At 37.6% G+C, this 14975-nt stretch overlaps 1 protein-coding gene across 6 annotated transcripts in view; it reads left to right on the forward strand.

Annotated features, from left to right (window-relative positions):
- L3MBTL4 (L3MBTL histone methyl-lysine binding protein 4) overlaps positions 1-14975 on the forward strand; it is a 450236-nt gene that overhangs the window by 99141 nt on the left and 336120 nt on the right. The gene's annotated exons all lie outside the window — the stretch shown is intronic.

The following is a 14975-nucleotide window of genomic DNA, read 5'->3' on the forward strand; positions in this document are numbered from 1 at the left end:
GGTTTGTGGGTTTTACTGACACGGGATATTTGCAAGTGGTGACTTATTCCTCAGGCATAACAACCATGAAATGGCTCCTGGCACTTATTAATGACTGTATGCTCTTCTGCTGTTGCATTGTCTCATAAAGAAGGGCCCATTAGTCATGCTGTATGGGAATTTTGATTAATCAGTGCTTTTGTATTACTAATGTTCCTTGATGAACCAAAGTGCTTCCTGTAAGCAGGGCTCAAAGAGGATTATGTTGTGTTTGGATAATTGAAGTGATGCATCATTTCATTGCATATAGTTCTGTTTCTTCTTGGAACATTGTCACAGTGAATAATAGTCAAGTTACAACAGTGTCGTTGAATAGCATATCGTGGGGCCATGACACTAATATTATATGAAAAAGAGTGGAAATGTAGGGTAGCAGTGGATACATAATGGAGAGTCCATGGTAAAAAGCCGTTTAGAATGATAATGGTTGCTAGTGGGCTTCTATCATGAACCACAACCTTCTCTTAAAACTAACCAAAAATGACATCCGCTTTAGCTTCAGTTATTTATTGAACATGTGTTTTTATGTTGCATTTTACCAAACACAGTGGTCAAGGACAATGAGTGATCGATTCAATGGTACCCTCTATTTTAATGGTGATAAGCATTGTGCCTGTACTATTCTGTGGTTTGGAGTTCCAGATTTCTATGATTATTTTTTCTCTATTACATCTATCTGGAAATACACATTGATTGAACAGATTTTTATCCTTGATAACAGTCACAAATATAAATTACTTCTACCCTTTTGTTCAGTCATGTTCAACTCTTTGTGATCTCCTTCAGGGTTTTCTTTTTTGTTTGTTTGTTTGCTTTTTGGAGGGCAGTTGGGGTTAAGTGATTTGCCCAAGGTCACACGGCTAGTTTTTGTGTTAAGTGTCTGAGGTCAGATTTGAACTCAGGTCTTCCTGACTCCAGGGCCAGTGCTTTATTCACTGCGTCACCTAGCCGCCCCTCCTTTGGGGTTTTCTTGGCAAAGATACTGGAGTGATTTGCCATTTCTTTCTCCAGCTTATTTTATAGATGAAGAAACTGGGTGAAGCCACTTGCCCAGGACCACGCCGCTAGGAAGTGTCTGAGGCTGGATTTGAACTCAAGAACATGAGTTTTCCTCACTCCAGACCTGGTGCTCTATTCCCTGCACATAGCTGCCCTCTTTCCATTATACCATACATTAAAACAAATAAATAAATCTGTTTTTAAAAAACCTAAAATCACAAACACAGTGGTGGCTTAGTGAATAAAGAGCCTGCCTCAGAGTCAGAAATGCCTGGGTTCAAATGCCACACACTGGCTATATGATCTGGGAAGGTCCCTTAACACCTTCCTCTCTCTGTATCCCTAGGCAATTCTCCAAGACTCTGAGTTGCAGAGAAGGGGTGGACCTGTATCAGTAGCAGGGGTTCCCCTGCTGAGGACATCACATGTCTGATTCAAACAGATGAAGCATCCCGTATTCAGCATTTAGGACACCCTGACCCCCTTTCTGGTCACTCCTTCCTCTTAGTAACTTCTGTTTGCTCAGGACACATCATGTGTTCTCCTGTGGAAGCCTTTCCCCAATCTATCTATATGTTAATCTTCTCTCCTTCCTCACATTAAATTTACTCTTTGTTTGTTTAGGATCATGATTTCATTGGTGTAGGGAGTAAGAGGAATCTCCCTTTACCAATGCAGACCAAAAACTGTTCTGCAGTTTATAATCTTGAAAAGGTGCCTGGGGCACTGAAAAACTAAGTCAGTTGTCCAAGGTCACATAGCCAGTCTGTGTGAAAGGCAGTATCTGAAGCAGGGTTATCTTGATTTTGTGATGAACCATCCAGTAAGAAAAGCTGCCTCTCTTTATATTTATTTATTTTTGTAAATATTGTAACTTTAAATTAGAGACTAGATAGAATAGAGGATATAGTTTTAGGCATGGACTCAGGAAGACCTGAGTTCAAATTCTAACCCAGTTACTCCCTGATTGTGTGATCTCAATGTCTTTCTGCACCTATAAAGTGAGGAGCGGTGTTGGGGCTCAGTGGCCTCTTTGGGGTTTTCTTGGCAAAGATACTGGAGCAGTTTTCCTTTTCCTTCTGCAGCTCATTTTACAAATGAGGAAACTAAGACAAATATCGTAAAGTGACTTGCCCAGGGTCACACAGCTAGTAAGTGTCTGAGGCCAGATTTGAACTCGGAAAAATGGGTCTTCCTGACTCCAGAACTGGCACTCTATCCACTGCACCACCTAACTGCCCCATTTAGTTCTAAATGTCTGGTCCATGGTCTATGAACAGAAGTTCCTCGAGGTTATGTACACCTTTTTTTTTTATCTATCCAATAATAGATCATTATTGGAATCCACTTGATTTGTTGAGACTTTCCTGTTTTCTTAATTAAAGAACACTACTTTTCAGTAATTTCTGAGTATAATGTGACCACCCAGCTTAATAGCCATTTTAATTAACATTAAAATTCCTTGTCAGTCCAATTCATTATGTAAAAGCCTAGAAAAGTTGCTTGTTCTCATGACTGGAATAAATTGCTTATTACAAAGCATGGTACCTACGTCTGAGAGAGAGCCTGATGTGAAGGCAGAGGGCAAGTTTAAATTGGTATGGGAGTTTCCCAGCTTGGGTTCTTTGAGAGAAGGAGGAAAATATTACTTACCATTAAGTTTATAAGTATTCAGAAAGGAAAAAAAAACTTATTAGTACACAAATACAGACTGCTTCCTGATAGCATCTTCACCTTCTTATGGCACAGATAGTGTTTTTATAGCTATATAGGCTCAATTAGAATACATAGCTTCAATTGGTGGCAGAATGGATATGAGGCAAGTATGCAAAGTCAGAGGTCACACAAGTTGCCTAAAAGCTAAGTTTATTCCTTTGAGAAATGTTTTTCTGTGTGATTAGTCTTATCAGAATTCCCTTTGTTGTCACAGAATCTTGAAGATGATGGAGGTCCTTTACAAAATAAAATCATTCTTTCTCATGTTTTTGTCACCATTAAGGTGGGAAGTATAAACTCTGTGTTTTTCTTTCCTTGACCTCTTTCCTTGGGGAAGAAGATATCCCCCAGAGTTAAGTACCCATGTTCTTCACAAAATCCCTTAATGCCCATGTGTCCTTGGACAAGTCATTTTTATCTAAGACTGACTCTTCTCACCCATAACATGGAGGTAATGCTCTTTCTATTACCTACCTCATAGATGCTCTAATGGTTCTATAGAAACATGAGCACTTATTACTATTTCATCCTTGGTTGATGGCATACTTGTTTCAAAATTCTTTTAGAATGTAATTTTCATTTGAATGGAGTTTTCCAGAAATTTAGAACAGCCAGGCTAGAAAAAGGAAGAAAAGGGACACAGGGAACTATGAGAAAAAGACAATAGGAAAACAGATATTTTTAGGCAAAAGATTATTCATTTTTATTTGAATTATTTATTATGATCTCAGAGCATTGTGGGTGTTTCACAAGGTACAGAATTAGGGCAAAAATGTACTTAGAGGAATAGAGCTTAATAATATGCTGGAAAAGATTATGATGTGTGCAGAACAATATAGACTAGCCAGTCTAAGGTATAACTTAACTTTCCATTAATATGAATCATATTAAGAATGGAATATAAATCAGGTCAGCACGAGGGGAGCCTAAATGAATGTAAATATCTAATAGGGATGTGTAGAGAGATCATGAGTGGCTTACAGCCCTCAGATATACTCTTGTGCCTGGTTTATGTTGTTTTCGATGTGCAATTCCTTATGGCTTCCATGAAAACACGTCTCCTCTAAGAATGATGTAATTTTACAACAGCCACAGAATCGAAGCTGCAAGGAAGACAGAAGAGAAGATGAAAGCAGCATTTAGAATAACTTGAAAGATCACAGTGACATGAGAGACAGAGTGAGGATCAAAGACACAGGCAGATTTGAGAGAGGGTAAAAGTGGGTTAGAGAACAGGATCAGAAATGAAGAGAAAAACACTTAAGAGCAGAGTAGACCAAAGTCGACCCTGTGAAAACAAATAAATGTGTTTGGAGTAGCTTGTTGCTCACTCTCTGTAGTCAAAGAACTTGGATTGAAAATCAGATGCTGCTCACCATGGCACCCTAGGTTAGGTACCTCCCCCTCATCCCTCCCTTGAGACTTCAATTTCCTATTTTTTAAAATGAGATTGAATTAGAGTCATCTCTAATACTCTTTCCCCTCTGTTTCTGCTTATGTCATGGAGTGTCAGAGAAAAAACCCCACAATAAGTCTTCAGAGACCTTAATTAATTCTTCATTAATGAGTACCACTCAGTTTGAATCTTGTAAGAGATTTCTTCCTAAAGACATGTGTCCATTTGGTATGCACACGTGTATACATTTATACTATGCCCTTGTTTGCTTTCCTAGTAGAAAAAGGCTTCTTGAGAACAGGAACTGTTTCTCCTTTGTCTTTTTATCCCTAGTACTCAATCCAGTGCCAAATAACTAATAGGCACTTAAATGCTTGTTGATTTCTTGGTTGATTGATCTAGTGAGAGCGGACCTACCATCTCCTCAGATACTCCATTTCATTTTTGGATAATTCTGATGATTAGGAAGCTTTTCTTTCATTAAGCCAAAATTATCTTCTCTGCAGTTTCCACCCATTAAAGTTTTTCACTTGTGTACAAATATCAGGTTCGCAGGTAAATTCATAGGATGAGCGAGACATTAAATGACAGTACCTGTTCTGAAAGAGATTTGGGCATTTTTTCAGACAGTAGTTTGATTTGGTCAGAAAAGCTTTTAACACAATCTTGGGCTGCATTGAGGGTCATAACTTCAAGGATTTAGGGAATTGGTAGTTCCATCGTGGTCTTTGCTGACTACTTTTTAGATATGTTATGAAGTAGGTTCCTTTCATGTATTATTTGAACTTGATATTTCCTAAGGGCTCAGGTGACTCAAATTCTGTGATTACACCTATTTTTACCTTTTGGAGTCAAGAAGAGATCTATACCCATTTTACATGATATCCCTTAAAATACTTGGAATTCTAGCATTATAGATTTAAAGGGACCTTAGAGATCACAATCTCCCCTCCCCCTTATTATATAAATATGGAAACTGAGGCTCAGATGTAGGAATTATCTAAATTCAAATAGTAAATAGCAGAAAGGTGATTCAAAACTAGGCTGCCTATTTCTAAATTCTTGGCTCCTACTATAATTCCACATGGTCTTAGATTTCTAGTTAGATGGAAAAATGATTCCCCCCGCCCCATTATAACCCAAGTTTCACCATTCTGTAATATAATATTATGAAATACCACTGTAATTTCTTTTTTTAAGCAGATTTCCTCAATCATAACATCATAACCAAAATCATAACATTGTTCTTATAGAAATAACTGCCTCCTACTCCATCCAACACATTCTCTTACTCTGACAGCAACACCGAGACATATTATGGAAGGACGTAATGAAGTCAACCCTCCAAAGTTATATCCCAGAGAATTCTAGTTTCCCTGTTAACTAATTTGTGGAGCAATAATCCAGTAAGCAATCTTTGTTTAAAAAGATTAAGCCAATCCTTTATCATTTTGTAGATTTTCGTTTATTTTATTTTTCATACTTTTAGATTTCTTCTCAGATTGAAAGTTCCTAATCTTTTTAACGTATCCCACCATGGGTTCCTTGTTCCCTTTACAGTTTAATTTCTCTTCTGTAGCTTGGTAAGGCCATAAGAAGTATGCACTGTTCCAGGCATGGATAGACCATGGCTTTATACCAGAGTAGGAAGGTGGTTTCTGTTTTGTTTCCAATATGTCACTTCATGGTGATGCTTTACTTTTATATAGGGCTTAAATTTTTACCTAGAATTCTACATACATTCCTCATTGAATCGTCACAACAACATGACTGACAAGTTGCTTGATCATGGGTAAGCCGCCCTCTCTGAGTCTCAGTTTACTCATCTATAAACAGGGAAGAATAAATAGACTTTCACTACTTGCCTCAAAGTATTATTTTTAGGATTGTGTTTTGCAAATTGAAAGTGCTATAGATATGTGAATCATTCTTATTGAAGGCAGTAAGGCAAGGAATGAACAGTCTGTCATCAGGGGTCTTTGAAGAGACCAATCTTTCTGTAAGGAGAAGGTTGTAGAATTGTGGGTAATGAAATTCCATAGCTTAAGGAGGGCCATATTATGGAGTATCTTGAATGCTAGGATGAGAAATTTGGATTTAATGTGACAGGCAATAAACAAACATTGTAGAATTTGGGGCATGTGAATTATATAGTGAAAGTTTAGGCAGCTGTACCTAGCAGTTATATAGAAAAGGTATTGGAGGGTGCAAAGGTTGTAACCAAAGTTAGGGTCATTATTTTCAACACAAAGATATTTCTCCCCAAATGATCCTTTGGCAGTTAGATTTTGTTGTCCAAAATGAGTTCAATTAAGTGAACCTTTATGAATTATCTTCTACTTTGTGCAGAATGCTTTGTTAGGCATTTAAGAAGCTGAAATGAAGACAATGCAGTCCCTGCCTTATGAATCTTACAATGCTAATGGGGAGAATAGCTAAGAATGGAAGGAGAAATGCCAGTCATAAGCCACAAGCTGATGCCAAACTTGAGTGCAACCTCAAACCAGATTAAATTGGAAATATTTTGCAAAATAAAAAAAAATGCAACAGAACATAGGTAATGTTAACATATTGTTTTCTAAGTCAGTTTGTATCCCTCAGAGATCCTTTTGTACACACAATTTAGAAGACTGCGTTATTATTTGATACCTCTGCTCTAAGACATTTTGAAGGAGAAATCAATTCCAGCTGACAGAGGTTAGGGAACACTTTGTTGAGTGGGGACCTAAAGTAGGCATTAAGAGAAGGAATAGGGCCATAGAAAGTCAAAGCTGAGAAGGAATCCTATCCCAGGCATGGGAAACCAGTGTCCTATTGTGGAAAAAAAAAATTGACAGTCTTGGGTTTGCTTGTTGTGTTTAAAAGTTGTAAATTGTCTTTTAGACTGCACAGATAATGAACTATAATAAGACATTTCGCACTATGCTTAGTTTCAGATCAGTGACATATAACAATGGTGTCCCCATTCTCAAGTTCAAATTATTAAAAATAGATAAATGATAAAGCAGGCATGACTGTGCTGTAAGGGAGATGGCAGTCTCCTTCAGTTGACCCAAAGATGTCATTAGGACAAGTTTTCAATGACAGAGACTAATCACTCCTGCTAAATCACACTTCTTCCTTTGTTCCTTCTCTGAGATAGAACCCCCTTCTTACGTCTTCTATAACATTTTCCTTTTTTGAGGTGTGTGTATTGGCAAGGTGGAGGGGAAGAATGTGTTCTGTTACCATTACTGCGTCCCTTTTTATACTTGAGTTATGGAATGTTTAACTCTTTCTGCAGACATCATGTCACAACTTTGATGCATGCAGGAGTCTAGTCCATTAAACGTTTGACCACATTGATGATGTTGTTGATAGACTAAGTCCTTAGTGGGGAAGGGCTTGGATAGATTTAAAACTGAATTCCTCTCCTGAGTGGAACCTCAGTGATGGTGAAAAGCCTGACTAGGCTGAATTTGATGGAGTGTCTTTCATCTCCCGTCAGTTACAGGTTATACTGCAGTGAACTCTACAGGGCATTTATGAATTGTATTATATGTTAGCCTGAGAAGATCTGAACAAAAGAATGGAAGCGCTTTGAAGGCAAGGATTTCTTTTCTCTGTATCTTAGTGGATGGTGCAGTACCTAGTACTTAGTAGGCATGTTATGAATGAATGAATGAGTAAAAAAAAGTTCTTATTAAATACTAAGTATAAAGCACTCCCCTAAATGCTAGAGATAGAAATAAAATAAATAACTACCTGTTCTCAATGAGTTCACCTTCTAATAGTGGTAGAGAATGTATAAAATAGGTTCCACTTGCAGGGTAGATAATGAGGCACAATGGTCCTTAAAATGCAGCAGTGAGGCCAGTAATAATGCACTTTATTTAGTGTTATTTCTATTAATGAAACAAATTCTTTCTCTGAAGCTGAGCTATCTGATGATGCCAAGGAATTTGACACTATGACCTTTCTTTTCTGGGTTTTTAGTAGCTCTGGCTTCTGAAGAGACATGAGCTATAGCACTTTCAAGAGGAATGCCAAATTAAAGTTCCACAGAGTTTGCTGGTCTGGACAGTGGCTGCATGGGCAGGTTGGAAGCAGGACTCCAGGTGTGGGGTACTGTTTCTGGGTTCTGGGCTTCTCTGCCTTTCTTTTTGCCAGTTGAAAATGGCTCTCCTTGAAGATGGTTATGGGGCTGGGGACCAAGCTGGAAGAAGAGGTGAAGGTGAAGGCTGCCAAATGATGACTCATCCCTTTCTGTTCTTTCCTCATGTGCCATTGGTCTGTTTTACCTTTCCAGCAGGGCATTAGATTATGTATTAAACTTCCAGTTGATACCAAATAATTTAAAACTCATTTAAAATCTCATTAATTTTATATTTGTGGCATTAGCCTAATTTCTAAGATAGTTGCTAGAGCCATTATCATGAGTGTTATCATTGAGTTTCAGAATCATCAAATACATCCCTCTTTTTAACTATTCAATAGCACTAGTCTTGTCTGTGAAGGAAATTGAGAGTAGGGAGATGAGCCAAGGATGGCCAGACGTATGAAAACAGGAGTTAGGAGGTAGGTAGGGCAGGAGTAGATGTACTGGAAGGCAAATTGAACAAAGCAGAGAGTGTGCAAGAGAGGGCAAGTTCCAGAGAAAGGAGTTTTTCTTGGATAGCATGGCAGCACCATGTAGGGGGGAGAATGCTGGCATTGAAGCGGGGACATCTGGTTTGGAAACCCAGCTTGGATTGTTAATAGCTGTGTGACCTTGGTCAAGTCAATTAACGCCTGATTCTTCATCCAGAAAAAGTGATGTTGTGAAAAAATTGTTAATGAATGCAAGCTGCTATAAAGGCTCAGTATTAGTTTTAAGGCCTTCTTAAAGCTTATATGGGTATGTATGCATAATTCATTACAGTATAATTGATGAAGGAAGGATTTATCAAAATATGTTGGATGCTTCAGTAGTAGATAGGGATAAAGACTAGATATATGATTTCCTGTGTAAAGGAAATTCCCTCTACTAATTCATGTAGATACTTACTTTTTGAAACTTACAGTCTTACTACTGGAGTAGTAGTGGTTAAATGACCTGCCCAGAGTCACAAAGTCAGTGTGTGTGTTAGAGGCAGGATTTGAACCCACATCTTCCTGGCTTTTAGACCGGCTCTACTATGGACAACTTAAAATAAAGAGTTATAATCTCCGGAAATGATTTTGTTCCTATTTTCTTTTGCTGAAATTTGCATTTCCTCAAAACATACTGTAGAATGCTTAATCAACATAATACATTGAATTGAGTGTGCTAAAAGCAGGAAAGATAAATTATTTTAGGTAAATGCCCTTTTTTGAAAGTCTTTGTTCGTACCCTGAAATATAACAGAATGTATCTCTTACCTAAAGGGTAGCATATTTACCAAGAAAACCTCTTTAGATCGTAATCATTTGAAGAAATATAAAGAGAAAAAAATAAATCCAATTTCTAGTGGTTTTGTTGAAAAGACAATAGCTGATACCCAGAAGTCTGTTAAGCAGTGCGTACCCTTTGACCTAGTAATACCCCTTCTAGATTTGTACCCCAAAGAGTTCAAAGAGGTAAGGGAACCATATATCCACAAATATTTACAGAAGTTCTTTTCATGATAGCAAAGAATTGGAAAGTGAAGATGTTCCCCTTAATTGAAAAATAGCTGAATGAGTTATAGTACATGAATGTAATGGAATACTGTTGTTTTGTGAGAAATGATGAAGGGGTAGTTTCAGAGAAACCGGGGGAGATTTGTATGAACTGATGCAAAGTGAGGTGGAAGAGAACCAGGTGAATACATTTATATAATAACAATACTATAAAGATAACTTTGAAAGACTTAGGATCAACACAATCGATCCAGCCATGTTTCCAGAGGACTCATGAGGAAGCATACCATCTACTGACAAATAGAGAGGTGACATTGAAACATAATTTTTTTGGACTTTGTCTAATGCGGAAATTTGGCTATGCACATATTGGTAACAGGTTTGTTTTACTTGCTTTCTCTTTGGGTAGGTGGGGGGAAGAGGGAGGGAAAAAATTTGGAACTGAAATAGAATAAAATTGAATTAAAAAACGAAAAATAAATAGCTAATCTTAATGTAGATTATGGTAGCTAGATTTAATGTGCTTCGCCAAACACATATGCATAAATAAAGGGACAGACTTTGACTACCAGCTCATATTTCTATGGGTAGCATTATGGTTTACAAAGCACTTTCTGTAGAATAAAGCTGTGATATAGAGTAAGCATCATTGTTTCCCATCTTATTTATAGATAAATCCCATAGTCTCTGGTTAAGTGTTTGATTGGATGAAGTGCTTTGGACTCTCAAACCAGGACTTCTCTTGTGGAGTAATAGAGTCAGAGAACCTTGGCTTATGGCTGGACTCTGGGGATTACTGTCTGTGCTAGTAACTTCACCTGGAGGACTATTGATACATCTTCTCTTAACTCCTTTTCAGCTTTAAATCTTCCTCAAAATTAGATCTGTTTTGAGATAAATGTGCAGTGTTTTACCTCTTTAACAAATTGTGAACACGGGAATATTTAAAAAAAAACACAAACCAAGCCAATTTGTTATGTGTAAACACTCATTCATTCTCAGTAACCTGAAAGTTATTCAGGGTTTTCCACAATTCTTTGAAATCATTAGCGATTTAATCAATCTTCAGGAGTCATTGCTGTGGTTCAGGTAATTATTCACTTACACAAGAAAGAGAAATAGAAAACTCCTGGAGTCACTTGGATAAATTACATGGTTCAGAGCAAGAGAACCAGTCTGAGTAAACACCAGAAACTGATACAGAAACAAAAATCGTCAGGCTGTTCAGATCCCCATTTTAAGGTCACCTCATTTGCTACTTATTAGCAACATATATCTGTCAGGTTATGTTTTAAGTTTTGATCTATATTACACAACAAGAGAACTATCAAGATTTAAATGTAAACTTTTAAAATTCACATTATTATTGTACCTGGAAAAAAATATACAGACAAGAGCTGAATGTTGTTTTTATCTTGATATTTAGTTTTCTTTTTGTATTATGTCAGAGTGAAATGGTTCAGTTAAAGAAATTTTATTTAAAAGATAAATAGTTAAAATTTTAAAAATATTACCCTTTGTCTTACACACACTTGTTTAGATCACTGTAGCGTTATATTTGAATCAAATCATATCTTCAACCACAGCAATAATTGCTATTTCTTCTTCATCACAATGCTATATAACTGAGGACATGACAACTTCTGTATCATAAAATAGTAAATGATTTGAAAAGAAATCTGGCACTGATGTTGTAATCTTTTAATAACTAAGTCGTTCCCAGGATGTTCTATATCAAACCCCCAGCTTTCTGCATCGATACCAAAACCAGAGATGTTCCTGAGCCTTTTCCCTATGATCCCCTCAAAGGGAGGACAGACCATGAATGGTAACTTCTTTACACTTGGAACTTTTAATCCCTGGGAAAATTCTAAATTTCTCATTGGAACTATTAGTCATTCATTAAGCATTATTAAATACTTAACTATGTGCTAGTAATTTTCCTAAGTGCAAATTTGTACTCCCTTCCTAATACAAAGACAAAAAATGGCCCCTGACTTCAAAGAGGTATAGTGTCTAATAGGGAAGACAACCTGTAAATAATAAAGTAGATTTATATTTTATATTTATTTTTAACATCTCAATATACACACAGAGTGTAGATAAGGGTAATATGAAAGGGAGAGTCTTGAGTCTGGGAAACCAGTTAGAAAGCTATTGTAATAGCTTAATAGTCCAAGTGAGAAGTGATATGAGCCTGTTCCAAGGTGCAGGCCACGTGATTAGAGAGAAGGGGGACTAGACAAGAGGTGATATGTAGGTAGAAAACAATAAGATTTAGTAATGGTTTGGCTATATGAGGTGAATGAGAATAAGAACCAAGGTTGTTGGCCTGCATGATGGGGATGGGGATGCCCTAGACAGTAATTGGGATGTCTGGAAGAGCGAAGGCTTTTTTCTTTTTCTTTTGGGGGGGGGAGGTAGGGCAATTGGGGTTAAGTGACTTGCCCAGAGTCACACGGCTAGTTTTGTGTTAAGTGTCTGAGGCCGGATTTGAACTCAGGTCCTCCTGACTCTGGGGCCAGTGTTCTATTCACAGCACCACCTAGCCACCCCTAGAGGGAAGGCTTTAAGGGAAAACACAATGAGTTATGCTTTGGATGTTGAATTTGAGATAACTAATTCAGATGTATTCAAGAGAGTTGGGAAAATAACCAACTGTCCCTCATTACAGAGACTGTGTCTAGATTTATAGATATGGGAATCATCTATAAATAAATAACAACCCATGGGAGATGATAGGATCACCCAGTGAGGTAGTATACAATGAAAAGGAAAGTGGGCCTAGGATAAAGCTTTGGGGGATAATAAGTGGGCAGCAAGGGATGTGGGACCTGGGGTCAGGAAGAGAGGCGTTCAAATCTGTCCTCAGATACTTACTAACTGTGTGACCCTGGCCAAGTCACTTCACTCTGTTTGCCTAAACTTCATCTGTAGAATGAGCTGAAGAAGGAAATGGCAAACCACTCTGGAGTCTTTGTCAAGAAAACCCCAAATGGGGCCACAAAGAGTCCGATACAGCTGAAAAGAATAAACAGCAACAAGGTCAATAGGTATGACTTGGAGGAAGAACAAGCAAAGATTGAAAAGAACATTAGTGGAGCAGCTAGGTGACACATGGGACAGAACACTAGCCCTGGAGTCAGGAGGACCTGCGTTCAAATGTGGACACCAGACAGTTGACACTAGCAGTGTGACCCTGGGCAAGTCACTTAACCCTGATTGCTTTGGAGGTGGGAGGGGCAGGTGGGTAGAGGAGTAAAAATTAGAGAGGTAAGGGGAGTACCGAGGGCAGTGTTACAAAATGCTTGAGTAAAGTGAGTATTCAGGAGAATGTGATTAAGTGTAAGTTAAGGAGGATCAAGATTGGAAAAAAGCCTTTAGGGGTGGCTAGGGGGCGCAGTGAATAGAGCCCGGGCCCTGGAGTCAGGAGGACCTGCGTTCAAATCCAGCCTCAGACACTTAACACTTACTAGCTGTGTGACCTTGGGCAAGTCACTTAACCCCAGTTGCCCCTCCAAAAAGAAAAAAAAAAGGCCTTCATATCTGGCATTGGATATGCCATTTGTACCTTTGGAGAAGGCAGCTTCAGTTGAATGATGCGAGAAGCCAAATTGTTGGGGATTTAGAAGAGAGTGAGAGGAAGGGAAGTGTAGTTATCAGGTGTAGATAACTTTTTCAAGGAATTCATCCGTTGCAGGGAGGAGAGATATGGAATGATTGATAAAAGAAATGTTCAGATCAAATGTGTATTTTTTTTTTCTCCCTGATAAGAGATATATAGACAAATTTATTGACTATATAAAGCATTTTCAGATAGTCATTTCTCTGGGGGGAAAAGAAACCCAGGGATACATTAATAGGCTGTTCAACTGTTGGGATAGCAAACATAAATGGAAAGGTGAGGATGTAAAAGTAGAATCTTGTGGGAAAGTTTATATTTAATATTGTATGTTTTGATGAGGAGAAACATACATTTAAAGGTCAAAAAAAGACTACCCCACTCTTTACAATTTAGATCCCTGTATTGCATTATTGAGAGTGTTAATTCAAAGGATTCAGAAAGGATCAAGTTACTGATTTGCATTTTGAAACTGAGTCAAGGCATTTAAAAGATGGTCTAGAGTGAAAATAAATTTTAATTTTATAGCCAGTTCAGAATTTAGTATCCAGAAATATCATATTATCCTAACCAGTTCTGTGCCAGGACTACATACAAATTTTAAATTACTTCTTAAAGGTGACCAATCCATGCCTTCAGATAAATTCCTACTTAGTATGCACAGTTGTTATGATGGGAATAGTTTTAAGTCCCCAAAGATAGATGTGAAATAGTCATCCATTTTGCTGTGGATATGGCCTCTGTAGATTTTGCAAAACTTAGTTACATAAATTCTAATGTGTGTGACTTAGCATAAAACCTTTAGTGAGTTAATAAAGTGTTGAAGCAAGGGAGGAAACTCAGACTTCTTGTGGTGAATCGAGAGATTTCTCTCAATAATAAGACGTACTGAAAGTCTTACCAAAGTGATAATTGAACGAAAAGTTTTTTTTTTTTTTTTGAGGAGGCTAGTGCCTTTGACAGAGCCCCAGAAGCTTGTTTATCTGAAATGTGTGGCCTGCATTCTAATGGCTTATTGGGATGCTTCAGTGCTTGGAATGTGGAGATGTTCACAAGTATCATGAAAACATAGGTGTAAACCAATTTTGAGGTTTTATATTTTCCTTTCTTATAAAATATCAGTCATTAGAATATATTCCCTGAAGAACATTCATTATATGAGCAAAAATTGTAATGATTTACTGTACTCAAACCTGGAAACATTTAAAGACATCATAGGAAAAAACCCCCCAAACCTAGAAAGCCTATAGAAATTTAAGAGTTTTGGAATTCTAGAATAATCTAGAATTTTAATTTTATTTTTTGAAGAAAGGTTCAGTTTAGATAGTATATAATATTCATTATGACTAATACCCTATGATAGAACACTTAGCGTCTTAGATATAGAGCCTTCCTCGGAGACAGGAAAATCTGGGTTCAGGTCCAGCTTTTGCCATGTACTGACAGTGTGACTCTGGGCTAGCCACAAGGCTGTCAATTGCAGAACAATTGGCATTCTATATAAAATGACAGGTCTAGCCACTGACACCTCCCTTCCCCCTCCAAAAAAGTTCCCCACCAGAGAAATAGGAAAATACAAAATGT

The sequence above is a fragment of the Petaurus breviceps genome, unplaced genomic scaffold (assembly GCF_028583685.1).
Source record: "Petaurus breviceps papuanus isolate PSGF00001 unplaced genomic scaffold, PetGlider_PUasm1.0 38, whole genome shotgun sequence".
In the NCBI taxonomy this organism is placed as follows: Eukaryota; Metazoa; Chordata; class Mammalia; order Diprotodontia; family Petauridae; genus Petaurus; species Petaurus breviceps.